Source organism: Oratosquilla oratoria, chromosome 17 (genome assembly GCF_046742065.1).
Source record: "Oratosquilla oratoria isolate Oo_2021 chromosome 17, ASM4674206v1, whole genome shotgun sequence".
Taxonomy (NCBI): domain Eukaryota; kingdom Metazoa; phylum Arthropoda; class Malacostraca; order Stomatopoda; family Squillidae; genus Oratosquilla; species Oratosquilla oratoria.
This window is the reverse complement of record NC_134793.1, coordinates 39,906,721-39,924,220: the sequence shown is the minus strand read 5'-3', so window position 1 is coordinate 39,924,220 and position 17,500 is coordinate 39,906,721. Positions and strand designations below refer to the sequence as shown.

The 17,500-nt window shown below is 42.4% G+C and overlaps 1 protein-coding gene across 2 annotated transcripts in view; it reads right to left on the bottom strand.

Moving 5' to 3' along the window:
• Nucleotides 1-17,500, bottom strand: part of LOC143034626 (uncharacterized) — a 794,390-nt gene that overhangs the window by 427,215 nt on the left and 349,675 nt on the right. The gene's annotated exons all lie outside the window — the stretch shown is intronic.

The following is a 17,500-nucleotide window of genomic DNA, read 5'->3' as shown; positions in this document are numbered from 1 at the left end:
AGGAGATTCAAAAAGAGTCATCTTTTGAGGCCTGCAGACGACCACATTAGCCACCGAAGACTTGAAGTTCTTGAAGCCAAACGTAAGCAAAACACAAAGGCAAATGCTTCCTCTTCACAATCAAATATTATCAATACAAATTAATGACAATATTCAGGTTTAATACTATTGGCCCTCAACATGACTCTTCAGTACTATCCTTAAACTATTAGTAATATTAAGTAGCATGGATTATTGTGCTATATCATTTACCAGCAAATACCGTGTCAAACTCATGATAGGTGGTCGTGAGTTCGATTCCCGAGACCCGCTGCAGGAGGAGGGAGAAGTAAGAGCTTTCTGCATTGGTTCCCGAGAGCCATGGTTAGGCGGGGAGGCGACCCAACATCGGCATAAAAAAGTGGCTTGCTACAACTGACAGGGCATTGCCCTACCCGGGGTATTTCACTTCCCATCGCGTGGGGATGCGATGAGTTTCATTGATCGTTGGCGGTTTTCTTTAAGAATGAGGCCCAGAGAAGAACAAGACAGGTCTCATAAGAGGTTTTGAAGAACACAGGTAAGAATAGGAGAAAGGAAAGAAAGAGGAAGAAGGAAAAACTATTGGAAGAAAGCGAAAATGAAACAAAAGAGGATTAAGAAAAAGCTGTAGAAGACGTATGTGGAAGATATGTAAGAGAAAAGGGAGAAGAGGAAGAGGAGGAGGAGGAGGAGGAAGAAGAAGAGGAGGAGGAGGAGGAGGAAGAAGAGGAGGAGGAGGAGGAGGAGGAAGAGGAGGAGGAGGAGAAGAGGAAGAGGAGGAGAAGCTGTGGAAAAAGTTTAACAATACGTCATAATTATAATGCTTGTAGGAGACAAGAACGTGAGGAAGGAAGAGGCGAGGCATGAGGATGATAAGGAAGAGAAAGAGAAGAGAGTAAGATGAGAAGAGGAAGAGAAGGAGAACAATAATTATATAGCCTGTAAACAAGAACATGGGCGAAGGAAGAGAGGAAGCATGAGGAAGAAAAGGAGGAGAGAGAGGAGGAGAAGAGCAAGAAGAGAAGAGGAAGAAGGGGAGAAGAGGAGGATAAAACTTGAACAATAAGCTATAATTATAGAATTTGTAGAAGACAAGAACTTGGGAAAGATAAGAAGTATGAGGACAAAAAGGAAGACAAAGAGGAGAAGAACATGATGAGGTGAAGAAAGAAAAAAAAAAGAAAGAAAAAAAAGATTCAACGAGACTGAAGTCTCCCAATGTGATTTATGGAGATGAGGCGCTGTTCTTCGTGTACAACACAGGTGAAGGAAAACAAAAGGATGGGAACCTCTTTCCTCATTCCCCCTCTTCCCTCCTCCTCCTCCTCCTACACCTCCTCTCCCCTCTCCCTTGCGCATTCCCATCTCCCTCTCCCTCCTCTGTGCCTCTCCCCTTCTCCCTCTCTCCTCATGTAAAGCTTACTGTTCCCAAAGCGTTAATTCTTGCGCAGAGCTGTGAGACTTCAAACAGTACTGGCTCTGTTGTCGTGCCAATGTGGCACTGTGTCCATTTAATCTCGTAATATTCCCATTCCGTCCCGGAAGCAAGATTGTCGTTATCTGTATCTATTGTGTAATCATCTACTCATACGTTTTCATTACTTCGTTCCTTATCTTTCACTCTCTCTAAAATATATTATCAATATGCATAAACGAGCTATTACTCAAATGTACTTTTACTTTCAAAAATACCACACGCGCGCACACACACACACACACACACACACACACACACACACACACACACACACACACACACACACACACACACGCACACACACACACACACACGCACACATCCAGCTCGACGGTGCAGTGGTACCGCTCTCGACCACTCTGCACTACGAATCGACACTCGAATCCTGAGCAAGGAGTTGTGTATGTCTGTGTGCCTGTGTAAGGTCACGGCATTACCCATAGATCGGGCTACATATGATCTCAGTGCTCTCGTCCGGGAGGGTAATAACCGTTGATCACGAGTCCTACACGTGATCCTAGACCGTGGTGAGGATTCCCAGCTTGACCCCTACCCTCACCCGCCCAACCTGAATAAAATCGTCCGTGGAAAATGCAGAATAAAATTCACAAAGTAGGTCCCACATCGTGCCGGAAGAGGGTGCATAAGCGTCATTCGAAAGCCTTCTTCTCCTTCGACGAAGGATAGTCCCCATCCCTTTGTCTCATTAATTATCTACGTCAGTTGTTTTAGAAAAAAATAATTTACTCGAGCGAAATATGATATCTTCCTACTCTTCATAACTCCTTCGCTTTCACACCTCACCTCTCCCTCCTCTCTTCTTCCTCCTCTTCTTACTCAACTCCTCTCTTTTCTCCCTCCTACCCCTCCTCATTCTTCTTCATCTTCTTACTCTTCCCTCTTCTCCTCCTCCTCCTCTTTTTCCTCCTCCGCTTCCTGCTCCTCTTCCTTCTCCTTTTCTTATCCTCCTCCTCTTCATCCTCTTTCTCATTCTATTTTCTTTTTCCCTCTCTCTCTCTTCCGGTTCCTATCATTACTATTTTCATTTTCATCATCATTATACCTACAGTGTTATGAGCATCGTGATAATTTTCATCTTAAACGTCTCCCTCGTCACATTCTCATTATCATCTTAATCACGTCACCACCATTCTCTCTCTCTCTCTCTCTCTCTCTCTCTCTCTCTCTCTCTCTCTCTCTCTCTCTCTCTCTCTCTCTCTCTCTCTCTCTCTCTCTCTCTCTAAATGGTCAGTGAAGCTGACACTAAGATTTTCTTCGTGGTTTTCCTCTAACTCCTCAACAAAGTAGAAAAGGACCAATGACGTCATTCTTAGGGGGAGAAATGATGACTGAGAAGACACATACACACTCACGCGCGCGCGCGCACACACACACACACACACACACACACACACACACACACACACACACACACACACACACACACACACACACACACACACACACACACACACACACACACACACACACACACACACACACACGGCGCTGTGGTAGCGTTCGCAAATGCTGCTACAGCGATCCGAGTACGAATCCCGCCCAGGGCTGAAATAATTTCAGTATCGTTGCGCTGCGAGTCGTTACTCCAACTCTCGTGGGCGGGAAGTTGGGAGTGTATGTGGTTGTAAGTTGTATAGTGGTTGTAAGGTCACAGCATTACCCATAGATCGGTCATACACGAGCTCTGAGCTCTCATCCGGGAGGGGGGGGTAATAGCTGTCGATTACGAGTGCAACACGTGATCCAAGACCATGGTTAATCACAAACACACACACACATCACACACACACACACACACACACACACACACACACACACACACACACACACACACACACACACACACACACACACACACACGTACATCACCCTCACACAGTGCCCGTAGATATGGACAGACTTGAACGAGTGAGGCTCTTGCAATCGGCACCCTATGCAATCCTCTCTTTGCATATGCGCTAATTAAAAAAGACTCGACAGGACCGAGGGTGGTCCTCGAACCGAGGAGAAGGAACCCAAGTGCTTGTTCGCCAAGGGAGAGATCGAGGTTGAGATGCTCAAGGACGAAGTCCTCATCGTGCATGATTAACCATTCGGTGAGGACAAGAAACGTGGTTCTCCTTCAGCTGGATAAAGTCACCTGAGAGTTGCCAAATAAGGATATTCAAGAATGATTCTTTTAGTTCCTTAAAGATGTAAAGGATTTAGTCAACTATAATAGAAACATGGTGACAAAAGATGTATAGGTTCATTGGGTCATTGTACTATATATGTAGTTACATATATACATAAAACACGTACATACACACACACAGGTGTTATAAGATTATATACAGGGGTGTGCCGATTAATCGGCAACGGCATCAGCAAGAATCGGCACCTTTTTGATTAATCGGATCGACGAGAATCGGCTTTTTTCTTTTCTTTTCTTTTCTTTTCTTCTTTTTTTTTTGAGAATCGGTATAGAAATCTGTAATACTTTGCCGTTGACGATGCCGATTCTCAAATAAAAATACCGATCCTCGCCGATGCCGATTCACCAAAAAAATGGCCGATTCTTGCCGATACCGATTAATCGGCACACCACAAATTATATATCATATATATGTGTGTGTGTGTGTGTGTGTGTGTGTGTGTGTGTGTGTGTGTGTGTGTGTGTGTGTGTGTGTGTGTGTGTGTGTGTGTGTGTGTGTGTGTGTGTGTGTGTGTGTGTGTGTGTATGTGTGTGTATGCACATAGTACATGGAAATGGAGAAAAATGGGATGTGGTGACCCAATCATTTGTAGGACAGTGCGCTTGTATCCGAGTCGGAGAGATACAGTAAACTAGTACACAGTTGACGGCGGAGATTGGCAGAGTAGGTGAGAGGACAATGGTACTGAAAGTAAATGTTGCCGAAAGGTGGTAACCTATACAAAGGTGTAATTCACCACGGCCTTGGATCACGTGCTGAACTTTTGATCAACAGCTATTACCCTCACGGATGAGCGCTAATATATTACTCTCTCTCAATCACTCACACACACACACACACACACACACACACACACACACACACACACACACACACACACACACACACACACACACACACACACACACACACACACACACACACACACACACACACACACACACACACACACACACACACACACACACACACACACACACACACATAGCCGTTTAAAGGGGACAGGAACGGCAATAAAAGTTTTTCAAGCCAGGATTATGGCTTGAACTCTGGACCTCAAGCATGGTACTTCGAAAAACTAACCACTGCACCAACACATATATGTATGTATGTGTGTGTGTGTGTGTGTGTGTGTGTGTGTGTGTGTGTGTGTGTGTGTGTGTGTGTGTGTGTGTGTGTGTGTGTGTGTGTGTGTGTGTGTGTGTGTGTGTATCTGTGCCTGACATACATCTACACACATTTCCACCCGGCTGCACAATAAACTCACTCTTGTGAAAGCACAAGCAGGCAAGCACAGATATGGAGAGTGATCGTCCTGACAGGTTTGACAAGTCCTGGGATCGGTTCTCAATCCGTCTGGTTCGCGTTTACGACAGTCAATCTCTATTTCCAGCCATCAAATCCCTCCCCTCTCCCTCCCTGTTCTCGTCCTTTCTGCTTTTCTATTTTATCCTATTTTTATTACATTTTTTTTCTTATTATCCATTCCTTTTTATTCCCTTTACTCATTTGCTGAGGATCAAGACTTCGTATTCCTAGACCCTGCCGTGAATACTAGTACTAGAAATAGATTAATACTGAATTTCTAGTAAGTTGATCTAGCTTACTGCTTCGTCTATACCGGCATAGCCAATGAACTTATTAGATCTCTAGTTTAATGATAGAAATCTCTCGACATTTCTAGCGAGAGATTTCTAAAAGTACGACATATAGGCTTCGCCTCTGATGACGGCTTCGGCCGCAGTTAATGCTCCCAGACCGCTCATCAGCCGACTCTTTCTTCCCTCTCTTGTTTATTTATTCCTCTTTTGGGCTCAATTTTGGGAGACGAAATCTCTCCATTTCTCGAGAAAATAAAAATGGAGGAGGAATAAAGGTGACCCGAATGCGCTAATTATACAATTTGCCTTAAGTACCAACTTCCAACTCCCCAACACTTAATTAACACCTTCCCCTCCCATCTCCTCTCCTCTCCTCTCCTCTCCTCTTCTCTTATTTCCTCTTCTCTCCTCTTCTCTCCTCTCCTCTTCTCTTCTCTCCTCTCCTCTCCCTCCCTTTCCTTTTTTTCCCTCTTCCCCTCACCCTTCTATCTCCTCCCTTATCTGTGTCCTCTTCTTTATTCCCTCTTCCTTTGCCTTCCCTTAATACCCATACCCTCCCCTCTTCCCTCCTCCCCTCTTCCCTACTCCCCTCTTCCCTACTCCCCTCTTCCCTACTCCCCTCTTCCCTACCCTCCTCTTCCCTACCCTCCTCTTCCCTACTCTCCTCTTCCCTACTCTCCTCTTCCCTACTCTCCTCTTCCCTACTCTCCTCTTCCTTACTCTCCTCTTCCCTTATCTCCTCTTCCACTCTCTCCTCTTCCCCTCTCTCCTCTTCCCCTCTCTCCTCTTCCCCTCTCTCCTCTTCCCCTCTCTCCTCTTCCCCTCTCTCCTCTTCCCCTCTCTCCTCTTCCCCTCTCTCCTCTTCCCCTCTCTCCTCTTCCCCTCTCTTCTATTCCTTTCACTCCTCTTCCTTTTTTTCCTCTGCCCCTCTCTCCTCCCTACTCTCCTTTTCCCTTCTCTTCTCTTCTTTTCTCTCCTCTTCCCTTCTCTCCTCTTTCCTTTCTCTTCCTTTCTCTTATTTCCTCTTCCCTTCTCGTCTCTTCCCTTCTCTCCTCTTCCACTCTCTCCTCTTCCCCTCTCTCCTCCTCCCTTCTCTCCTCTTCTCTTCTCTTCTCTTTCCTCCTTTTTACTCTCTCTCCCTTTCTCTTCTCTTCCCAATAACCTATTATCCTGTTCCCTCCTTTCCCCTGTCTTGTTCCTTCCATTTCCCTCCTTCCTGTTTTTTTTTCATATTGTCTCTTCTTTCCCTCCATGTCCTCCTCTTTCTTTCCCATGTTATCTTCATCCTCTTCTTTTGTCTCTTATTTCTCTCCATCTCTTCCCTCTTTTTTCCAAACATTATCCTCGTCTTCCATATCTCCATTTCTCTCCGAATCCTTCTCCGTTTTCATGTCAATTTTTACCTCCACTTTTCGTCTTTCTCTGCCTCCGCCTTCTTTTACCATCATAATCACCTTCATCTTTATCCTCCTCCTCCTCCTCCTCCTGCTCCTCCTACTCCTCTACCTTCTCGTCATCATTCTCATCCCCCTTTCATTCTCCTTCCTCCTCTTCTCATCTTCCTCTTCATAGTCATGTCCTCCTCCTCCTCCTCCTCCTCCTCCTCCTCCTCTTCCTCTTCCTCGTCGTCTTACCACCACCGACATCATAAATATGACCATAAACATTTTCATCTTTAACCTTTACCTCCACCATATCAACACAATCTTCATAATCTTCCTTTTCTTACTCCTCCTCTCCTTTCTTTTCTCTTCTCTACCTCCTGCTCCTCCTCCTCCTCCTCCCTCTCACCACTTCACCTCTTCTATGTAATACAGCCATGGTACTTGCCTGCACACACAATTTCATTGAATCTAATTCCTTTCAATCTTAATCAACAAGACACAAAATGCCATCTCAAAGTTCTTTGTTGCTTTGACCACCTACTCAGAATTCCTCTACCTTCCTCCCTCTCCCCCTCCTTCTCCCCCACCACCCCACATCCCTCCACCACTCCCTTCTCAAAGGGTCCTGTTCTTGAAAAGGAGTACACAACATTACAGCTCGTTGCATATATATACTGAAATTTACTGACGTAGTTAAGTATGTAAATAGGTATATACAGTACAGGGATCCTCGAGTTACGTCGGAGATCCGTTCGTAAGGCGATTTCCGGTGGAAGTCGGAATTACCATAGCCTAAGTCACTTACTTAAACTAAAACACCCTAAAGTCTTACATATATATCAAGAAATAGAAACAGACCATAGGAAAACGAAAAGGGATTATATGATTATTACATACATATATATATATATACCAAGGCTTTTTCCCCCTTACAAGGGAGGTAGCCAAAAAGAAAAAGGCATAAAACCATTCCCACCCATTCCATCCCTAAATACACTCCATCCCCCTCCACCTTCCACCCTCCCTCTTATCTTAGCACCTCCTGGATGACGGGTCATCCCTGCACCTTGTCCACTGCCCTGGTTCAGAGGCAGTGTCGCAAGACACAGCAAGACACGAATATGATTATAGTACAGAAAGATGCCAAAAATTAAACTGTAATGGTAAAGAACGTGAAAATGAGAATAATCTCCAAAATAAGTAATGAAACTGTACATTTGGTACCGCCGTAAAGTCGAAACGACTAATGTCGAAGATGACGTAAGTCGAGGACCCCTGTATATACTGTATAATATACATGTGTTTATATGCAATATACATACAGTACATACATATGTACATGTAGATATACTTTCATGCATCCATTACATACATCTATAACTTCCTAACTACCTGCCTACTTATACGTATATATACAGCATATGTGTTACTATAAGCATAAGTGTACAGGCACTTACATATGTGCGTATGTATGTCGCAGCGTACCTACCATAAACATTTATGTATATGCTTACTTGGTGCATAAGCTTTGATGTCAATACACACACATAAATGGCGACAAACTTAAAACACATTTTGACGTAAATTAGACCTTTTCTTCCGGTCTTATGGAGGACGTTCGCTAGCTGAGTGTGTTAGAGCGTCACTACTTGCGGCGGAAGTCAAAGTGATGGCAGTTCGAAACCGGCCGCCAGCGAGTTGGACCAAGGGCATAGTTTACTAAATTCCACGCAACAAAGTCCTGTGTAAGAGCCACCATTCTAGCGCGATGTCAGACGAGCGGGTTGGCCGCCGCGGGTGCAAAGCGGGTCAGCCGCCGCGGAACCGCTTTATATTGATTCCTATGTAAAACCTCTCGTCTGACATAGCCAGGCGGGCTGGCCGCGGCGGTTTCAAGTGGGGAAATGCGTCTCACCCGCCGCGGTCAGGCGGGTAGACCGCCCGTGTGACATCAGCCTTAGCCTCCTGACGAGGGAACTCGCGACGTTAAACCGAATCACCCGAACAATTTATGAGGGAAGAGGTGGTTCGGACTCTGCCCTGAAGAGGGTCTCGATCGATCAAGTCTCCGTTTCAAGAAGAGGTCATCCTTAAGCCCAAGTCACGTCACACCAAGCTTACGACCTGTTTCCGACCACCTTGGACGGTGGCACTTTTGTTTCTCTCATGGTTAGCGCCACGTGGATATTTCATGTTCATCCTCATGAAGGGGAGGAGGGGGAGATTCATTCCAATTGCAGCATTGTCTTGAATTCTTTTTATAAACAGAGAAACAGCAAAGATATATATATATATATATAATATATATATATATATATATTTTTTTTTTTTTTTTTTTTTTTACATAAATATGAGGAAGTCTTTAGCTCCATAACGGTGTCGGGTGAATAATGAATAAGTATATAGATAAAATTAATCCATAAAAATAGGTCAAATACTCGTATAGATGAAACATGATCGTAGACTCCTTGGGCCCTTCATAATCACTTGTTCCTGCAAAGCGGCCAATCCTAGTGCAAAGACTGCGGGAAGACGCCACGTTTGGGGGTTAGCAAGCGTTAGCATTCACTTAGATAAACACCTAAGCAAGATGCTGTAATGCCTGCCATTTGTTTTATTTGTTTATTTGTTTGTTATTATTTGTCTGTTTATTATTAATTGCTTGATTTTCATTTATTATTATCTATCTGTCAATTCATTATTACGAGTATCTACTATTTACCTGCTTGTTTATTACTCAACTGTACTTATGCATTTATTTAATTTTTATTATTATTTGTATTATCATAAAATTTATCTATTTATTTATCATTAAGATTTCTTTTCGCATCCGACCTACTTATGGACCAAAAGGTCTCCTGTCAGCATGCTCCTCCTTTGTAACCTTTGTAATCCTTTGTAAAATGTTTATTTTACTGCATGAAATACAATGTAAGGACTTTTTTAAATTTCTTATCAGTGCAATCATGTTATACTTATGCTAACCACTCTTTAAGTGCAGTAGCCCCGAATTTACACAAAAGTAAGCAAAATTTCGAGTTTGGTTATTGTACTGTAATTGGTGACCAGGTGATGTCGTGTTCTCAGCGACTATAATAACATCACGCGTACGGTGCAGTTCTAATTCATTTACCTATTCATTTATTTATTTATTTCCTTGTTTATTCATTTGCTGTTCACGCGTGCAGTTCTAATTCATTTACCTATTTATTCATTTGCTTGTTTATTCATTTGCTGTTGTTCTTATTCATTTATTAATTTGTTTATCTATTTGCTTATCTATTCATTTGCCGCCTATGAAAAGGATTTTTTTTTCTTTTGACCTAGTCTAATCAAAGATGAGTTTACTGTTTAGACCACCAAATACAAACAGACTTACTTATATCCCCATCGTTATGCTATATTAAATAAAAAATATAGATGAAACAAATATAAAGTAGATTAGCCGATGAATTAGAAATTAGAAGAATTAAATAAATAAGTAAATGAATAAATAATTTGAATATACAAGTAAAACAAGGCCCCCCACTCAAACATAGACGATCTCGTTTGGGCAGTATGTACAGCTTATCATATATAACCAACGCCCACTTCAAAATTTAAAAACATAGTTTAATTTCCTCAAGACCAAGCCGCTTCTAGGATTTCACAAGGGCTACCTAGCATACAGTAGTGTTTGCAGAATGAATACCAGTATTCAAAATTCAATAACTTAGCTCTCCTCGCGTTTTCTATGAAATTCTATCCTTCCCACTTTCTCCATTTTTTTTCCTAAGGTTTTCTTTTACACTCTCCCTTGTTCCCTTTTTTCGTTATCTCTACTTTTTCGCTCGAATTACATCGCTCTCACTCTTGAGAATACTAGTTCTTTCTCGTTTATTTACATTTAATATCATATATTCATTCCAGTGATCGAGAACTCATTGTCACGTTAACTCAATTATCGCCACTTTCACATTTAGGTCCTGCATTCCCTCCCCCACCCATCTCTCTCTCTCTCTCTCTCTCTCTCTCTCTCTCTCTCTCTCTCTCTCTCTCTCTCTCTCTCTCTCTCTCTCTCTCTCTCTATCTCTATCTCTCTCTCTCTCTCTCTCCCACTCTCTCTCGCTCTTTTAACCGAGATAAGACCCGTACGAGATTAATCCCCAGCGTAGCTCAGTCCTGGGATACGCAAGGGTAGTTCGCCCACGTCTTAATGTTCCATTTATGGGCTCGTGGCCCACTGCCTAGTCCTGGCTTACAATAAGACCCTCCGACACTAATTACTCTCACGCTCTTTCTCACACTCTCACAGTCTTTCTCACTCTCACACTCCCTTTTCCACTCCCGCGCTATCTTTCCCATTCTCACGTTTACCACTCTCACGCTATCTTTCCCATTCTCAAACCTACCCTAGAAAACCACTCACTCTTATAATGGACACTATCTACTCTCAGACTCACTCTCAGTGAATACCTCAAGTATGCACGCAAGCACTAGCACACTCACTCCCAACTCCCGTGGGGGGGAGAAGGTGGGGAAGGAGAGTGGGATATGGATGGGGAGTAGAGGTGGGAGTGTTGGAAGGGGGAACGATGATGGGGGAGGGGGAAGGATTGATGGAGGAGGAGAAAGAGGGGGAGAAGGAGATGAAGGAGGGGATGAGATGGGGAGGGGCAGAGGGGGAGGGGAAGAGGGGGAGGGCGAAGGGGAAGACATGTGAGAGGGAAAAGGGGGAGGGGTTAAGGGAGAGGGGGGGAAGAGGAGAAGGGAGAGAAGAAGGGGGAAAGGGGGAGGGGGAGGAGAGAGGATGAGATGGGAGAGGGAGACGGGGAGAGGGGGAAGGAGAAGAGGAAAAGGGAGGGAGAGGGGGAGAGGGGAGAGGGGGAGAGCGGGAGGAGGAAAGGGTAAGCCGGGAGAGGGGAAAGGGATGGGGAAGGGGGGAGGGGGACGGGTAAGGAGGGGGAGATGGCCGAGGAATGGGGAGGAGAGGAAAAGGGGCGTTAAGGGGGAAGCGGGAGGAGGATAAAAAGCCGGGCGCGAAAAGGGACGGGGAAGGGAGAGGGTGAAGGTAAGGAGATGGAGATAGGAAGGGGAAATGGAGGAGGATGGGGAAAGGGGCAAGGGAAGAGGGGAAGAGGGAATGGGAAGAGGGGAGGAGATGGAGGGAGGAAGGGGAGATGAGGGGAGACGGGGGGAGGAGGGAAGGGAAGAAATGAGGGGATGGGGAGAGGGGGAAGGAGGAAGGTGGGGGAACAGGAGCGAACAAAAACATTGAGGACGATTAAGGTGTCACGTCTTGCATTCTGTTCCTTATCTTTCGTAATATTTCCACCCTGCGTGGACCCAACATACATAGTAATCTTTGGGCTCAGACTCTTTCTCGTTTTCTTTTCTTTTCTTTATTCGTTTCTTTCCAAAAATCTAATTAGAGGGATCCAGGACTATTAGACATGTCACCAAAAAAAGGTATGTTCTTCCTCTCTCTCTCTCTCTCTCTCTCTCTCTCTCTCTCTCTCTCTCTCTCTCTCTCTCTCTCTCTCTTTCTCTCTCTGCTTCTCTCTAATTAATGTACGAGTGTGATTATTACATAGGAGTAAGCCATGAAGAAGCTTATACCTTTCTAGTCTTTACTCGTGAACTTGTTTATTCACGGATCTCCCCTAGTACAATAACAACTCTCTATCTTTCTCTCTCTATCTCTATCTCTCTCTCTCTCTCTATTTATATATATATATATATATATGTATATATATATATATATTTCTCGTTAACATTCACTCTTTTTTTTTACCATTTCTTTCAGTCTCTCTCCTGTACACACATACATACGCACGCACGCACACACACACACACACACACACACACACACACACACACACACACACACACACACACACACACACACACGTGTGTGCGCGCGCGGTGGTACCGTTCACGACCACTAATCCAGTGGTCCGAGTTTGAATGCCGTCCAGGGCTGAAATAATTTCAACATCGCCGTCCTACAGGCCGGCACTCCAAGTGTGTGGGCATTGGGGTTCTACTTGTGTATGTGTGTGTGTGTGGGGCGGGGGGGTATGTGCGTATGTGTGTATAAATTACAAAGCATTACAAAGGCGGAGCATGCCGACAGGAGACCTTTTGTTCCATATCTAGGTCGGATGCGAAAAAAAAACATGAAATATAAATAAATAAATGAATAAATAAATAAATAGATAAATAAATAAATAAAAACTATAATGTAAGTAATAAATAAAATACATGAATGCATAGGTATAGTCAAATAATAAACAAACAGGTAAATAGTAAATAATGATAAATTGACATATAACTAATAGTGAATGAGAATCAAGCAAATAATAAGTAACAGACAAATGATAACAAATAAACAAAATAAGATAAATAATAGTCATTACAGCATCTTGCTTAGGTGCTTATCTAAATAATTCTTAAAGGTTCGAACTGAACTACATTCCACTGCCTCCGCAGGGAGTTTATTCCATTCATTGACTACACGGTTGGCGAAGTTGTTTCTACCCACTCCTAAATTGAATCTATTTCCAGACAGTTTGAGACCATTGTTTCTTGTCTGATTCTTATTCAGTGTGAAAATTTTGTCACTTTTGATGTTGCCAGTTCCTTTTAGAATCTTAAAGACCTGTATCAAGTTACCTCTGAGTCTACGCTTTTTTAAGGAAAATTTATTCATATGTTTTAGTCGATTTTCGTGTGATTTATTTTTGATATTTGGAATCAATTTTGTGGCTCGCCGTTGTACTTTTTCCAATCTGTCAATGTCTTTAATGAGATTTGGTGACCATACGGAAACAACATATTCCAAATGTGGATGAACTGACGATTTATATAGCTTGTTAATGAGTGATGGACTTTTGAAGTCAAAAGATCGCGCAACCAGTCCTAGAATCTTATTTGCTTTCTCAGAGGCTGAAATACACTGTTTAGATGATTTGAGATCGTTACTGATAATCACGCAGAGATCCTTTTCACTATCCACTTTTGTTAACGAATTTACAAATAACTTGTAATCGTACTTACTGTTGTTTTTACCTATGTACATTACCTTGCATTTACTTGTGTTAAATTTCATTAGCCATGTTTCAGACCATCGCTGTAATTTATCTAAATCTTCTTGAATATCTAATTGGTTTAAGTGATCATTTGCCATTCCGCACAGTTTTGTATCATCAGCAAATTTAGAAACAGTAGATTTTAGTCCGTGGTCTATATCATTTAAATATGTACTATGAATAGAAGTGACTCAAGAACGGAACCCTGAGGAACTCCATTCGTAACATTTTTCCATCCAGAAGTTTTTTCCATTTAAAACAACTCTATGTTTTCGATCATTCAACCAATTACTCGTGAAGCTAATCTAACAATGGAACAACAATCTCATTTTTCATTTCCATTAAGATTCTTGGATGCCAACCGTCAGACCCTGGTGTTCTATTGACCGAGTTTCTCTATACACCTCTTCATTTTTTCTTTTGTTATATTTACCGTAGTAAGTTTACCCTAAATTTTTCACAGGTTTCAGTTTGGAGTTCACTTTGAGGTGTTTCGTTTACGAATACTGAGCTAAAATGATTGTTTAAAATATCACACATTCCTCCATTTGAATATTCAAGTTGATTGTCAGCAGATAATAATAGACAATTGTGATTCCTAATAACCTTTTTATCTCTAATGTAATTATAGAATTCTTTGGAATTTTTTATGGATTTATCAGCGATATTCATTTCGTATTGTCGTTTTCGTCTTTTTATTGTCTTTTTTACATCTCTCTGTATTAATACATAACTTTGATAGTCATTAGATGCACCCGAGCACTTGTATTTTTTTTAAGCCTGTCTCTTTTTAACAATACTTTTTTTCATATTCTTTGTCAAGCCATTTTGAGCGAGCCTGATTTGGGAGACGTCTGTCCTTAAATGGGATGTAAGTATGAATCATCTTAGTAAGCGTATTTTGAAATATTTCCCACATCTGATGTAACATACTCGTATCAAGGTTGAGCTGTACCAGGCGACCTTGGGCGTGGGCTTCCGACACTGCCTACTTGGGATACAAATTCATTGCATCTTCAGATGTGGACATTTTCCCACGCGTTTAGTGTCGGTTTCTTATGCGATGTACGTTCAGTTCAGGATTTTATTCAACTGGGCTGCGTGATGGCAATTTAAGAAACGGAAACCAATTCTTTTTTATCTCGGTTTAACGGAAACCAATTTTTTTTTATCTCGGTTTAACGGAAACCAATTTTTTATCTCAATTTAACGGAAACCAATTCTTTTCTATCTCAGTTTAACGGAAACCAATTCTTTTCGATCTCAGTTTAGGAAGTGTTCGTTCTTTAAAGGATTAAGACTTTTCAACACTCGTGAGACAAATTCACTCTCGTCTCTACTCGCTGGTGGAATAATCGAAAGCGTGTTGGCCTCGCATTCAATTAATTAATTATGGGCTCGAATCCCGCAATTCTCACAGATTTCCAGCACCGACTGTTTCCTGCCCAAATAGTTCCTAAAGCACATTGGACCAAGGTATTTATACTCGGTATATATATATATATATATATATATATATATATATATATATATATATATAGACTCGGCTGCAGCTGAGCGTCTTCTGGTGTAAGTTCGTCACCTGCTCTTTGTCACCACTGGCCTACGGAAAATGTACCAACATTGAGTGTTGCTAGTATATTTTGATAATGAAAAGGCTTGTTTCAATTTAATTATCTATAACATTCCCTCTTCGTTACTTCTTTTTAACTTCACAAGCCTGAATATCACAACTTCAGATCTCCCCGAACTTCAGGAGTTTAACGATTAGATTAACTTCACGAAGTTCAGAATAAATAGAACAGTAATGCCAAGGTACAGAAGGAGATTCTAGATTCCCATGTTTAAAGTAACATTTCTAATCAACGAAATAGGTCTACCGAGCTCTCCTAGAATATTCTAGTCCATTCCGATGCGAAACACATTCCTACGCTTCTTCGAAGTCAATTAACGAATTACTATTAATCGACTACCAAGAATTACTTTCGTTCCTCTTCTGTATCACAATGCTCGGGGTATTGAATCGACATCATTTTCATAACTCTTATATGATAGCCTATATATTCACATATACATGTATATACATTTATATACACGTTATATATATATATATATATATACATATATATATATATATATATATACACATATATAGTCATATGTTTATGTGAATGTATGCATGTGTGTACGTGTGTGTGTGTGTGTGTGTGTGTGTGTGTGTGTGTGTGTGTGTGTGTGTGTGTGTGTGTGTGTGTGTGTGTGTGTGTGTGTGTGTGTGTGTGTGTGTGTGTGTGTGTGTGTGTGTGTGTGTGTGTGTGTGTGTGTGTGTGTGTGTGTGTGTGTGTGTGTGTGTGTGTGTGTGTGTGTGTGTGTGTGTGTGTGTGTGTGTACGCGCGAGCGTATTTACGTTGGACTTTGCATACGCATACAAATGAACCCCTGTGTACTTGAACGGCACACCTCAAATATCTATTTTTATACATCGGGCCCGACTGCAGAAGTCCATCTCTCTTTTTGTCTCTCACAGATCTGATGCGGTGGTGGAGCCACATCTACACGGAGTTTAGTCTTCAGCTTCTCCTTCGTGAAACGGGAAAGCCAATATCAAGAGTCCACTATATCCTCACTCCTGGTGTCACCTTCCCTTGTCCAACAATCCTTCCTCTCTCAATCACTCTTTACTTTTCTTCCACTTCCTTCTCCTGTTTTTCCTCTTCCTCAACAATCCTTCCTCTCTCAACTACTCTTTGCTCATCTTCCATTTCCTCCTCCTCTTTTTCCTCTTCCTCAACAATCCTTCCTCTCTCAATCACTTTTTGCTCTTCTTCCACTTCCTCCTCTCTTTCTTCTTCCCCAACAATCCCTCCTCTCTCAATCACTCTCTACTTTTCTTCAACATTTCTTTAAATACTTTTTTAATGTTGGAAGAGCTGACAATTTGTGATTGCTCCCCTATTACTTTCAGCTGGCGACATAAACAGTCTCATACAATACAGACAGCAGTCCGACGTTTCTTCCCAGGTATATCTATAGACGACCCCAAGGACCGTTGCAGGCCACTGTGAGGCTGCGGTTTTCCAGTAAGTGAAACTCAAGGCAGCAATTATCATTATTAAATACGAATTTAATACAATACTCCTTCTCTTCCTTTTTCTTAACCTAATTTTCCATTTCCTCCACTCTCTTCTTCCAGGTTCTTCCCCCTCCTTTCCCCTCTTCTTTCCCTCTCTTCTTCTCTCTCTCTCTCTCTTCGCCTCTTCTTCTATTCTCTTCTCTCCTTTCCCTCACCTTTTGCTCCCATTTCTTCTTACCATTATTATGTTCTCAATACATTCCTTTCTCCTAAGTCTCTGATTCTCGATTCTCCTTCCTCACTCTACCTCTCCCACTCCACCTCACCCTTCGCTTCCCCTTCCTGTCCTCTCCCCCTTTTTCCTTAGCTCCCTTTCCAATATACTCTTTATCCCGCAGTACCTTTCCCCTTTCTCCCCTTGTCCCTTCCTTTCCTCCCCTCGTTTTATCAACACTCCCTCCCCTCACGCACCCTTAAGCCAACAAAGTATACCAGCAAGGAACCACCAGGAGTGGGCGTTCACTATCTATGCTTTCGTGGGTGCTCGTTTATGTGCTTCCAAGACGGCCTATCTAGCCGCATGTGACCTATCACAGTAGCCGTATATTGTCGGTAGCCGGCCTTTGAGGCTGGCCACGACCTCTGCTGGGCAATATT